We start from the raw sequence: 12,528 nt of genomic DNA, 5'->3' as shown, positions 1-12,528 counted from the left end.
ACTCCCCAATGAACCAGTGGCATTGTCCTAAGTCTATGAGTACTAGGGGCATGTCACCCATAGTACACATCTCATAAGGTCCTCACGAGGCGAATCTCTTCAAATTCCCTAATAGCTGGGGCAAAGCTATGCAAGGCCTGTTTGACAATTCGTTCAATACTCATTGGTGTGTCCCAATCAATACAAGTCCAGGAATGGCAGTTACTATAAATACTGGGGGCAATGTTCAAGGCATCCATGCCTTCCCACATAGTCGACTTCACAAGATCATATCCTCACAGAGTAATCCTCAAGAAGATATATTCAAACGTTCTTGTCCCAACAAGGACTTAGTTCCTCAACGGAGTTTACATCTTCGACATTACCGGTTCCCCGACACTTTTCTCTTCTCCAAACAAGGTTATTCATCTCTCTTATCCCCAGTCAGGGTACATCAAGATGAATCATTCAAATGGCTCTCATCCCCAAGCAGAAGTCAAAAATCCCCAGTTGCACATCTTCAATACAAGATCAGGCATCAGGATCCCATTACTACAGAGTTTCAAGCTCTCAGAAATACTCCGTGCAGCATAAATCGTAATCATGCATCATACATACTTCCTATACATTACATATAGTTCTAAATCATACATAACATACAAAGTTCCTCATTTATTTTGAGGACTTCATCTCATTCATTACATGCATCAAAAACAGTGCATAAAACTAACATTGTTACCAAGTGAATGTTATCTTATAGGTACGTTACAGAGATAATCAAAGCAACAATTCAAATCAAAAATTCATTCAAGTCAAAGCCTAACGTACGACTCATTCTAACAATTATTGAATTCAGTCTAACGTACGACCCATCCTTAGCAGCCTAACGTATGGCTCGTTCTGATACTTCTCAAAACAGTGGATCCAGTCTAACATACAACTTATCCGAGCTCAGCCTAACGTACGGCTCATTCTGTTACTTCTCAGTACAAAGGATCCTGTCTAGCGTAAGATTCATCCTAGGATACAACCTAACGTATGGTGTATTCTAACAACTATCAACACAGGGGACCTGGTCTAACATACGACCTATCCTAAAGCCTAACGTATGGCTTTTCCAAATGTTTAATCATTGCAAACGGGACCTAGTCTAGCGTATGACTCGTCCTAAAAATTATAGCCTGACGTACGGCTTACTCTGACGCTTATCAATACAGTGGGGTCGGTCTAACATACGACTTATCCTAAGTATATATTTCAGATACAGTCTAACGCACGATGTATTCTGACTATCAAGTCTATCAAGCTGGATGGCATCTTTAAGCCCATCTCAATCAAGTCTCTCAATATCCTGGTGGCATCTCTAAGCACATCCCCAACGGTGCAAATATTTGGGTACTCTAGTGTTCAATCCTCTTCCACCCTCAGATACCAAATAGGACATAAACCATTCTACATCCTAAGGTTTAAGAAGATTGAATAGGGGCAGCTGTCATACCCTTAAATTTGCCCATCTCATTTCACCTTTCAAAAGTTCAAAACTCACGGACACACTCTCCTATGCAAAGACCTCAATAAACTAGGGTTTTGATTTCTCTGAATAAAATTAATGAATCAAGATCTCCAAAGGGTTTCATATGACTTATGATGTTTCAAACTATCACCATGACAAAATTCAAGCTTCAATTCCAAGGATTTCCCAGTCAAATGCTCAGAAAGTCAACAGTCGACTAGTTTGACCCAAAAGTCAACTGTAGTCAATGTACAGTCAAAATTCCTGATTTTTTGTCAACATCCTTATTTTGAAGTATCATTCATCATTTGATAAAGGATTGATCATGATTCATCAAGGAAAGTTCAGAAATCAACAAAACCTTAAGTTTCTAAATTAGGGTTTTTTGACCTAAAGTCAACTGAACTTTGACCAATCATAACTTTCACATGGAATATCAGAAATTTTCCATACAAAGCTCAATTTGAAGGAAATTGAATTCTATATAACTTTGTCTCTCACATGCCAAATCTAAAAATGCTTCATTTGAGAGATATGGATCAAAAGATTATAGGTCCTTTTTGAAAGTCAACCAAAAGCAGTTTTTTGTCAAAGCCCATATCATCAAGATAAAATCCTCAAATGGAAAAAAGCTTCCAAAGTGGCTTGTAGAGGACATCTTGAGGTTTCCAAAAAGTCATAGAACTCCTCCATATCTTAAAACTTGAGGGAGATATGCCTTGTAAAAGTTGGACCATTTTAAAGGAAAAAATGTGAGATAAAAGGCTCCAAAATGAATCTTTTTGCAAAGGGACCCAATCTTTTTTGACTCAACCTTCATCCTCAAGTTATCCAAGGCCTCAAGTCTAGTTGCCACGAATTTTTGAAAATTATTTGTTTTATTATGAATTTTTTATTCATTTAAAAGTGATTAAAGTCAAATAAATCAAGTAGGAAATCAAGTATTTGATTTAAGAAACAATTTGAATCAAATCTAATCATCAATCACACCCCAAATTGAAACAAATTCGTACTAGAAGAGATTGGAGTGAGAAAGATTGAAATTGACCAAGTTTAGTAAGTTTTGAAACCAAATTCCAATCAATTTCCCAATCAAAGATTTAAGGAGATTCAATCCAATTTTGTTGACCTAAAACCATCACATATAAGTTCACAACAAATGCAGACCATCAGGACACGAATTTCTGGCCATAAGATCCCTAATTTGAGCTCTTAAAATTTCAAGAAAAAGTCAAATTTGGATCCTAAGTTACAAGCCAATTCAAGGTGTTTTCGTTGATCCTAACACATTCCTGAAGGTGTTCTGAAGCGATCCAGGTCTTCACATTCAAGTTACAAGCCCAGAATCAATCTCTAAGAACTCACGGTTTGCTCTCTCTAAAACTTGAATTCGAATCCTATATTTTACGCATCTTGCATACAATTTGATTGCATATTTACAATTCGCTTGATGTTGTGAATGTTTCTGGGCTGTTTAATTCATGTTTAACCGTCGGAATCGAAGCTTGCCATTATTAGGTTTTAGGGGTTTCATTTTAGGGTTTTATGTTTCAGGTGAAATTGGCTTAAAGGCGGCCACCATTGGATTCAGGGTGAAAAACCGAGTAGAATCATGGTCTCCTTGGTAATTTATTGGTGCTATATGTCAAGATCAAGATGGACAGGGGCTATGGTGACGGACAAACGTCTGTAGGTAAAAACCAGAGTCTAAGGCGACGGCTGGTTGGAGAAGACGAAGACGTGTCACACGTCAATTCGCCAAATTCGAAACTCTGCTTGGCGCGCGTGTTTCGAGACAAAGCCTGATCCAGCGTGTCTCGTCCTTGTGCATACGGTGCACCCTTGTATCATAAGCCTTCAGATCATTCTCTCATCAAATCCAACGCTCATCAAGACGCAGGTGCATCATTGACCATCAGGGATGAACCATACTGGATCTCTGCGCCAGGTTTTTTTTTAGTTTTTTTATTTATTTTATTTTTCCTATTTTTCTTATTTCGTTTTTTTAACTAAATAATTTATAACTTTTTTTTTAGTTTAGTTTAACTTTTCCTTTTTTTTATAAAACTAAATTTTTTCTTAATTAATTAATAATTAACTTAATTTAATTATTTTAATTAGATAATTGATTTAATTTAGTTTAAATATTTAGATAATTAATTTGGTTTAAATAATTAGGTTGAATAACTTAGGATTAGGTTAATTAATTAGGTTAAATAATTAATTTACTTTAGGATAAATAAATTAGGATTAATAAAATAATTTAATCAGGATTAGTCGATTTTTAAAGTTAATTAGGTTAAAAACCAATAATTAATTTTAAGGGTTTGTCTACCCTCGATTATTTTACAAACCCTAGTAGCCATAGGGGTCTTAGGTAGGTGTTGCCCATTAACTGTAGGTCTAGGTTTCTTGCCCATAAACCTTTTAGCCATAAATTTTTAAACTATTTTTGTTAACCTTTTGCCTTCTAACCCTGGTTTTTTTTTGCCTATTATAAATGGCTTTCTATCACTATCCCTTGATTTTTGCAGGTTTATCATCTACTTTATTATTTCTTGTGGTTTGCCCACGAGTTGTTTTTTGCCTTATTATGTAACTGCTCACAGGATGTAATAGTTAATTAGGGTTTTATTTTCCTGCTTTATTTTCTGTATGATTAACTGCGTGGTTAGTAATATAGGGAGTGGAAACCTTGATTGAACTTAGAATCATTAATTTTTACAAGATAAAATTATCTGAATTTAATCACTTGATTGTGCACCCACACACCTTTAGGGTAACCTCTCTTGCTGCCTTGTTGCCTGTTGCCTTGTGAATTTAAAAATAGTCAAGTCCCTCGATTACGAGGATACCTTAGCAAATGTTGCCCTCAGTTCATTATCATCACTAAAGATCATAAGTCCCTTCGATGTTTCCATTGGTTATATGATCTTGTCCCTCGAGGTTGCCTACGATATAATGATGATAGTCCATTTCGATTGCTGAGGTATCCTCACTGGTTGCCTAAAAAATGACTATTAAATCCTTCCCTTAGACTACATGCCCTCTTTATGGCAGGGACAATCTGTGGCGAACGATAATCTCGATGACCCTTTTAAATCCAATGAAAGGACTACCTGCTCTCTTTATGGTATGGATAGCCCTTTTCCATTAAAGTCTTAAAGATCAGAAACTTATTTAATTTAAGGGTAATTACTTTTAATTGCTTGCTTTGGTTTAAATTCAAATTTTCTTTTACACTATCTTTTCAAAAACCTACAAAAAGGCTACGCTTATTTTACAAGCTAAAGTCCTTAACACTTTCAAAACATTTCAAAGTGAGCTAAGCAATTAAGAGCCCATGGATAACCATGGATACAAAGGGTGCTTATACCTTCCCTTTATATAATCTACCCCCCAAACTCAATCTCTTTCAAAAAGGTTTTTTTTCTGTTCTTTTAGTCTTTCTATATATTGGATAAAATAAAAGTCGATGGCGACTCTTGCTATCCGTAACATTTCTTTAAAGTCATTTCTCCCACCGTATTACAAAGTGGTGTTGAGTCTTTCGCTTGTTGAGAGAAAATAGGAAGAGTATAGGCTTGCTGAGAAAAACATGGAGAGAAAATTTGGGATTTTTTGTTCTCAGAAACGTGTAGAATCAAATGACCAAGTAAATGCTTGTGGCGGGGGCCACAAGCTCAAGAAACGACCGCTCTAGGGGCTTGCTTTTTGGTGACATGGAGAAAATAGGGGCGGGGGCCACATGGCCAAGGGGTGACCGCCGCACATGATCGCGACTTTACGTGTCTATAAATCTGATGACTGCAAGTGCATAGTCGTGTCATGTAGTTTTAAAAGATATCGAATCCACAGGTACTATGATTCGATCTACCGTTATCTAAGGTTACTATGTAAAGCTAAGGCTACTAATATTTTGATTGTTTCTAAAGGGAATGTGGTTGTAAAATCTAAGAGATATAATAATAAGCGGATATTAGTATGTATTTCGTTTAACTTAGGTGATCCGAAGGTCCATTGGCTAATGTATTAATCCAATTAAAAATCTTTATTAATTCTATTGATTAAAAGTCCTCCTCTCAAACTCTCGCTCTGTTGATTTAGACTACTATCCTAACTCGTAATGTACGCTCTCGCCATCCCATTAGATTTAGAAAAGCTCTTTGAAAACAACATAGTTAATAAAATGCTTGTTTTATGAAGTTGTTATCTACTTAAATCCCCTTGTCTCAAACTCTCGCTCTGTTGACTCGGTTCATGCTAGTATTCTCTAACGTACGCTTTCGCCATCCCGCGTCGGGTTTAAAAACACTTTTTGAAAGTAAATAAGTTCTAATTAGTTTTAATACGCTTTCTCCATCCTTAAAACTAATGTCTTATGTCTACTATCCAGTTAAGAACCTCAAACTCTCGCTCTATTGATTCCAACCTTAGTCGGCCTTAAAACCTTAAACTCTCGCTCTATTGATTTTAAGACTTTATTAATTAAATTAGACACAAAACCAAAAACAAATGATATTTAATAAAACATAGTTAAGCCAATTTATTTCGGATCCCACAGTTAACTTACTTTACATACCGATATCTTAATTAATTAGCCAGACATATTAATACGGTTAAACATGCATAAATTCGTTTGGTTCATAATAAAAGGCATGTTAAATGGCATACAATATATCATGCAAAATAAATATAAATAAAGGCAGTAAATAATAAACCTGTATAAAATTAATCTGAAATGAAATTGAATCTTGAAGTACTCGAACTTCCACCACAGGTTGGCTGGATCGTTCTTCAGAATTTATTAAGAGTAAAATTTAAAGGCAAGGAATGTAAAAATAAATCTAACGTAAGGCTAGATCTATGAAAGGTTCACAACAATTTCCGGTGTAGAAATTGTTGTGAGAAAAAGAAAGCAATTAAATGAAATGCGGAAGGAATTAAAATGCTTGAAGAATAAAATTGGCAGCACTTCGTTAGCAGAAATTCGAATCCGGAGAAATGAGGTATCAGTCTCCTTTTATAACTGAGGGTCTGCAGTTGGATTCCGTGAATGTAGCATGTTCTGGCCTTGGGACTCGGAGACGCACGTCTCCCCTTCGTTAGGGAGACTCAGCAAATTGACTTGAGACGTGCGTCTCAAGTGGAGAAAATATAGGGGCAGTTGGAGACGAACGTCTCCTCTTGGTGACGTGGCAGAGAGACGTTGGAGACGGGCGTCTCCACGTGCTGAAATGGACTTCTTCAAATGTGGGCCACGCGCAAATGGTCATGTCTAGCTCCTTCGTGGGATGGGCTTGTATCTTTGCATAATTGGGTCTTCTTTGCACCCCTTTCTTACTTCAACACCTCTCCTTCATCTTCTAAGAGTAAATAATGATGATTTTTTCTCCATTTCTTCTTCTTTTCGCTAATAGTCTTAATATGGACGTAAAACCTGAAACATCACAAATACCCGCATAATATCATAATAAAACAATATAATTAAAAGAAAATGCTAATAATACTTATGGATTTTAAGCTAAATATACGATATAAAATCGTGTTATCAAACTCCCCCAGACTTGAACCTTTGCTTGTCCTCAAGCAAATAATAAGATAAAAACAGGAGGACAGTGAAATGAAAAGCATTTCCGCCATGTTGTTCGGGTCGTACTCAGCTACAGAGTGTTTTCGTCGGAAACTTATGAGGTAAATCTTAGCAATAAACTTACAGTAGCGACACTAGACAACTCCCAGCGTACATACTAGTCCGAATCATGCTATCATAGCTTTACCTTGAATTATCACCTTGTTTTACCCATTTCATTCGCGCGCAATCACATTAAGCTCATTATCTTGACACGCACATAGCAGAGTAGCCGGTTAGTGACTATGATCCTTTTCATGGAGTTCTGGCACAGTTATGTGGTATACTCCTTAGCGCTCATTTGTGGATTGTGGGGAATCGAACCATAGTCCTTCCTACCAAGTTCAGTACCAGGTAACTTTTGAACCAATCAACAATGAGTTTTAATATTTGAGATTTGTGACCGTTAGGTTAAATGATCGTGTGAGGATCACCTTACTTAGTAGGTACATTTCTATTGGCAGTTAAGCATATGATAATAATTATATGGATCATACACTTATATTCATCGACTCTCTGCGTAGTTGGTGTCTAAGACGGTGCCGACTTCTAGAATAAACTAATAAGGGTTACTTCAAAATTAAAGTTGATGGTTTCGGTATAAAGGGTATTCAAATCGGTTACGCATACTTAGGGGCTTGAGAGTGTCGGGACGATAAGGGTATTGTCTCGAATCTTTACTCTGGTTTCTATGTGTTAAGTATTTGAGTAGCTTCGTACTTCTCGAACGTGCGGGGTTATGCGTTTATCGTTTTGGAATAAAATTTTTGTTATGGCTCAAGAAAATGGAAAAATTATAATAGACACGGGAATATGCATATAAGACTTAAAATTCCATAAATATGCTTTATTGAATTTGAAAAGAAACGTTACAAGGAAAGGAAATAAAAGTAAAATGATACTAAAGCGAGTAATACGACTCCCCCAGACTTAAAGGATGCAGTGTCCTCAATGCATAGGTACTACTCCTCGTTGTTGCGGTTATGAGAACTGCTTGCGCCTCTTGTACGAACACGTCGACGTCTATCTGTAGGAGAGCCATTTGCACGAATGTTGAGATCATTCAATTGTGTAGCAATTTCTGTGTAGTGGCCTTCGGTCCTAATAGCGTAGTCACGGTGCTCTTGGTGCATTTCTCGAATTAGCCTTAGTGTTTCGTTTTGATTTGTCTGCATGGCTTGAAAAAGTTGGTATTGGCGTTGAATTGCAGCATATATGGCATCGAGAGTAATTGGCGGAGGGTTATTTTGAGGAGATTGGTTGAAATCAACATCTGCTTGGTTGAACTCTTGTTCCATTTCATCCACCGGCTCATTAGGATGTTCAGGTTGGTTGTCTTGAGGATTTTCATTAACAAGCCTCCAATGCTGAATATAACGGATGTTAATTTGCTCGGGGCATGGCAGGATGACATTTGGAATTAGAACTTTGTTGATGACCAGAGTGTAACGGCCATTATGACGGGGTGAAACCAAGTGAGAGTCACGGAAGTAAGTGAGATCGAGGGACTGAGCAGACATCATGAGATGGGAAAGGGAGATGAGGTCGTCAGCGAGGCCCAAGGCGCATGCCAATGTGGTAATAATGCCTCCAAAACAAAATGGGTTTGTAGCGGGAGCGTTGATGCAGCCTTGGATGTGTTGGAGCATAAATGGTGCGGCATTGATGCGGATATTATTTAATACACAGAAAAGGAAAAATAACTCATTTGTGCTTGTTGGATCTTACAAAAATAGTGTTGCCCAAAACACGTTGAAAATAACGTATAGCGGGATTTTGAATGTGAGAAGCGTGAAGATTCCTCCAATGGGTAGCATTTTCGCCAGTTAGATTAAACCATAATTCAAAAGCGAGTTGTTCCCAAGGTCGGCCATGGAGCTCTTGAAAGATGGTGCGATGAGCATTTGGTGCATTATTAAAATGCAAGTACGTAGCAACTTCTTCTTGATCTAAATTATAGTCACGGTTATACATCCGAAATTGGATGTTACCGGTTAAGAGTGGTTGATCAGAAGGAATGTCGTAGTGAAAAGAGCTCAAAAACTCTAAGACGAGCGGCTTATAAGTGGATACGGGTTCGGTACAGAGATGGTGTAGGCTAGATTTTGTAAGTAAACGGGTGACACCATCTATTAGACCCAAAGTTTCTAGACACTCAGTGTTCACGAATTTCGTGGGGACAACCGAACATTCATAGAAAGCAAGATATTTGGTTCGTTGAGCATTGTCGTCTTCCGCTCGAAAGATAATTTGTGAAAGGTCGGGAGGTGGTCTCTCGGGGCGCACACTACGGATGACTGAACGCGGAGGCATAGTGTGTTTGGGAGAAAAGAATATGGAGAGTAGAAGAGTAGAAAATGGTTTGGAGGTTGTGAAGAAAAAGAATGGTGGTGGTATGGGTTTATAGTGAGGTTTGAAAGTGGTGGAGTAAAGATAGAATTAAAAGGATTTATGGTGGTGTTTGAATTTTGAATGGAAGGAAGAACAGAAAATGATGTAGAGTTATGGAGGTGGTGATGGAGGGATGAATTTGGTTTAGGGTGTTTAAATGGAAGGAATTATGGGGAAGAGAAAGAATAATGAATGATGAATTTTGAAATTCAAAATTCAAAATTCAAAAATGGTAGAATTGATGGTCTCTGCGTGGTCAAACGAACAGGCTGCTATACACCCTTGGGAGACGCACGTCTCAGGTGTGCAGTCTGCTGGGAGACAGACCCTGGAGACGGACGTTTCCTATCTCTTGCATGCAGAGATGTGGTCCCACAGAGGTGGAGACGCACGTCTCCTAGCCTAGGGAAGGTGCTTCTCGCGCATGCACTTTGGTGGTGGTTCTGACAGGTACAATTAAATATGATAGACAGTACAACACAATGTCATGATTTAATACTATAAACAGCAAAAATGATGGTGACCAGGCTGAGTATATTATATGCATACATGAATATATAGCAGTTAATAGCAGCATAATGTATAAATCACAGTAGCAGTGATGAATAAAATATTGCATTTCGAATTAAAACTGGGTACTGAGTGTTAATAGTAGCAAAATGTAAAATGCATAAAATTAAATTCTAAACTAGAAATAGGAAATTGCTAAAACTAGAAATAAAAATAAATCTAAAAATCTAAGCGTCAACATCTAGCCACGTCTGTTGTTTTGCACATTAGAATAAATGTGCTTGAAGACTTCGTCGAATTGAGCATTGACGGTGTCGATGAAGTCGAAGAAGTGCATTTGCAGAGTATTTATCTCGTCGCGCATATGCTGAACTTCTTGTTGCAGTGCATCGATGGCTTGGCCATGTGTGATCGGATGATAAGCATGCTCGATCCTCAGAGGAGCATTTCTCTGGGCCACTGATTCAGCGGATGCAGCAGGTTATTGTTGTTCAGGCTCGACATCGGTCATACCTTCAGATTGATCTTCTTGTGAACCAGTAGGAGTCTCAGGCTCATACTCAGAAACGGGTTCATCTTTAGGTAGAGGATCATATTCAGGCACAGGATCATCCTCGGGCATAGGTTCATACTCAGGTACAAGCTCGCCTTCGGGATGATTCATGTCATAATATCCAGGAGGAGTGTCAGGTTCAGATTCCGATACTTGCATGTCATCATCAAAATGTTCATAGGCTTGTGGAGTTTCAGGAGATGATTCTCTATCAGGAATCTGACCATAATAAAGCCAGTTAGTAGGGTTGTGCATACTCGTCCTTGGATTCGGTAAGGTAAACTGATCCATTACTTTGTTATCAATAAGGAGGTCAAACTGATTGGGACCAAGGTTTCCAATGATACCTCTATTAAAGCAAAACTGAATGTCCATGGAGTTATAGTTACCAAAAGGTGTCAATCTAAGCAGTGGTGTTCTAAGACCAATAGCATTTGCAATCATAGTGACTAATCCACCGATCAGAATAGGTGAAACTTCGTCTTGCATGATGCGCTCGAAGTTTGCTAGCATAAATGTAACAGCATTAATCGGACGATTCTGAGAAGTGCAGAACATGATGAACAACTCTTCTCTGGAAACTTCAGTGACATTCTCAGGTTTACCGAAAATGTAGTGAGCGATAATCTTATGCAGGTATCTGAAGGCAGGATTATGAATGCTCTCGGATTGAAACTCGTGCTCTTCAGGATTATCGTTTCCAGTAATCTTACCCCATAAATCTTCCAACTCCCAGTGAGCAAGACGTTCCTCTGGAACTGTGGTGTATGCATCCGATCCATTAGGGATTTCTAACATAGCAGCAAAATCACGGACACAAAAATGATATTCCAATCCAAAGAGTCGAAAAAGGATAATTCCTCTCCTCACTCCTTGTCCAAAGTTAGGCAGATAGGTCAATGAGCTCAAGAACTCCAGAGTGAGCTTTCGGAAGGTACAAAATTTGCGGAACAGGTGAGAATCGGTCAAACCGATTTGGTTCAGCAAATACATGACACTTTCGGAAATTCCTAACTTCTCCACAGTCGGAGGATGAGGGTAGAGAGTCAAACCCATTTTCCTGTCAGCTAGCTTAGCCTATCTTGCTTGTTGTCCTCTTCCTCGGAACACAACTTCCATATTGTCGACTTCTTGCATCTTGATGAGTTAGTTACTAAATAGGCCTATAAGTCGAAAAGTATAAAGATTAAGTTAGAATTAGGCTAGTGTTGGTAAAAAGAAGAATTAGAAAAAATAAATAAAAATTAAAAGATGTAACAAATTATAATAATAATTATAATTATAAAAAGATGAGATTTTTATAACTATGATTTAAAATAGTGATTATAATTATAATAATTATTATAAGTGGTAAAACGCATAACAGATTAAAATAGAAAATTAAAATAATAACAAATTAAAATAAAATATTTGAAATAAAAAGATAAAAATAAGAAAAATAAAAATGTGGGTTGTCTCCCACTAAGCGCTTTGTTTTATGTCGTAAGCTCGGTGATTTAAATGAAAATCATTTTTTCGAATGAGCGGGCAGCTCATCAAGTTTTAAAATCTGAATATTTTCATCGTTCTCAAGACGATGGTAATTTTTAAGACGTTGCCCAGTTACGACAAAAGGTTCGACCGTTTTTCATTTGATTTCTATCGCTCCGCTCGGAAATATGTTAGTAATTTCGAATGGACCAGACCATCTAGGTCGCAACTTTCCAGAAAATAATTTTAGTCTAGAATTAAATAATAGTACTTTATCGCCTATGCTAAAATTTATCATAGATATACGCTTGTCGTGCCATTTTTTCGTTCTTTCTTTATAGATTTTAGCGTTTTCGTAAGCGTCTTGTCTAAGCTCGTCTAATTTGTTTATGTCTAGAATTCTTTTTTCACCAGCAGTAGTGTAATTTAAGTTTAAATTCTTAATGGCCCAATAGGCTTTATGTTCCAATTCTACCGGGA

Source organism: Vicia villosa, linkage group LG2 (genome assembly GCF_029867415.1).
Source record: "Vicia villosa cultivar HV-30 ecotype Madison, WI linkage group LG2, Vvil1.0, whole genome shotgun sequence".
Classification (NCBI taxonomy): Eukaryota; Viridiplantae; Streptophyta; class Magnoliopsida; order Fabales; family Fabaceae; genus Vicia; species Vicia villosa.
The sequence above is the reverse complement of the archived record's forward strand: the minus strand, read 5'-3'. Positions refer to the sequence as shown.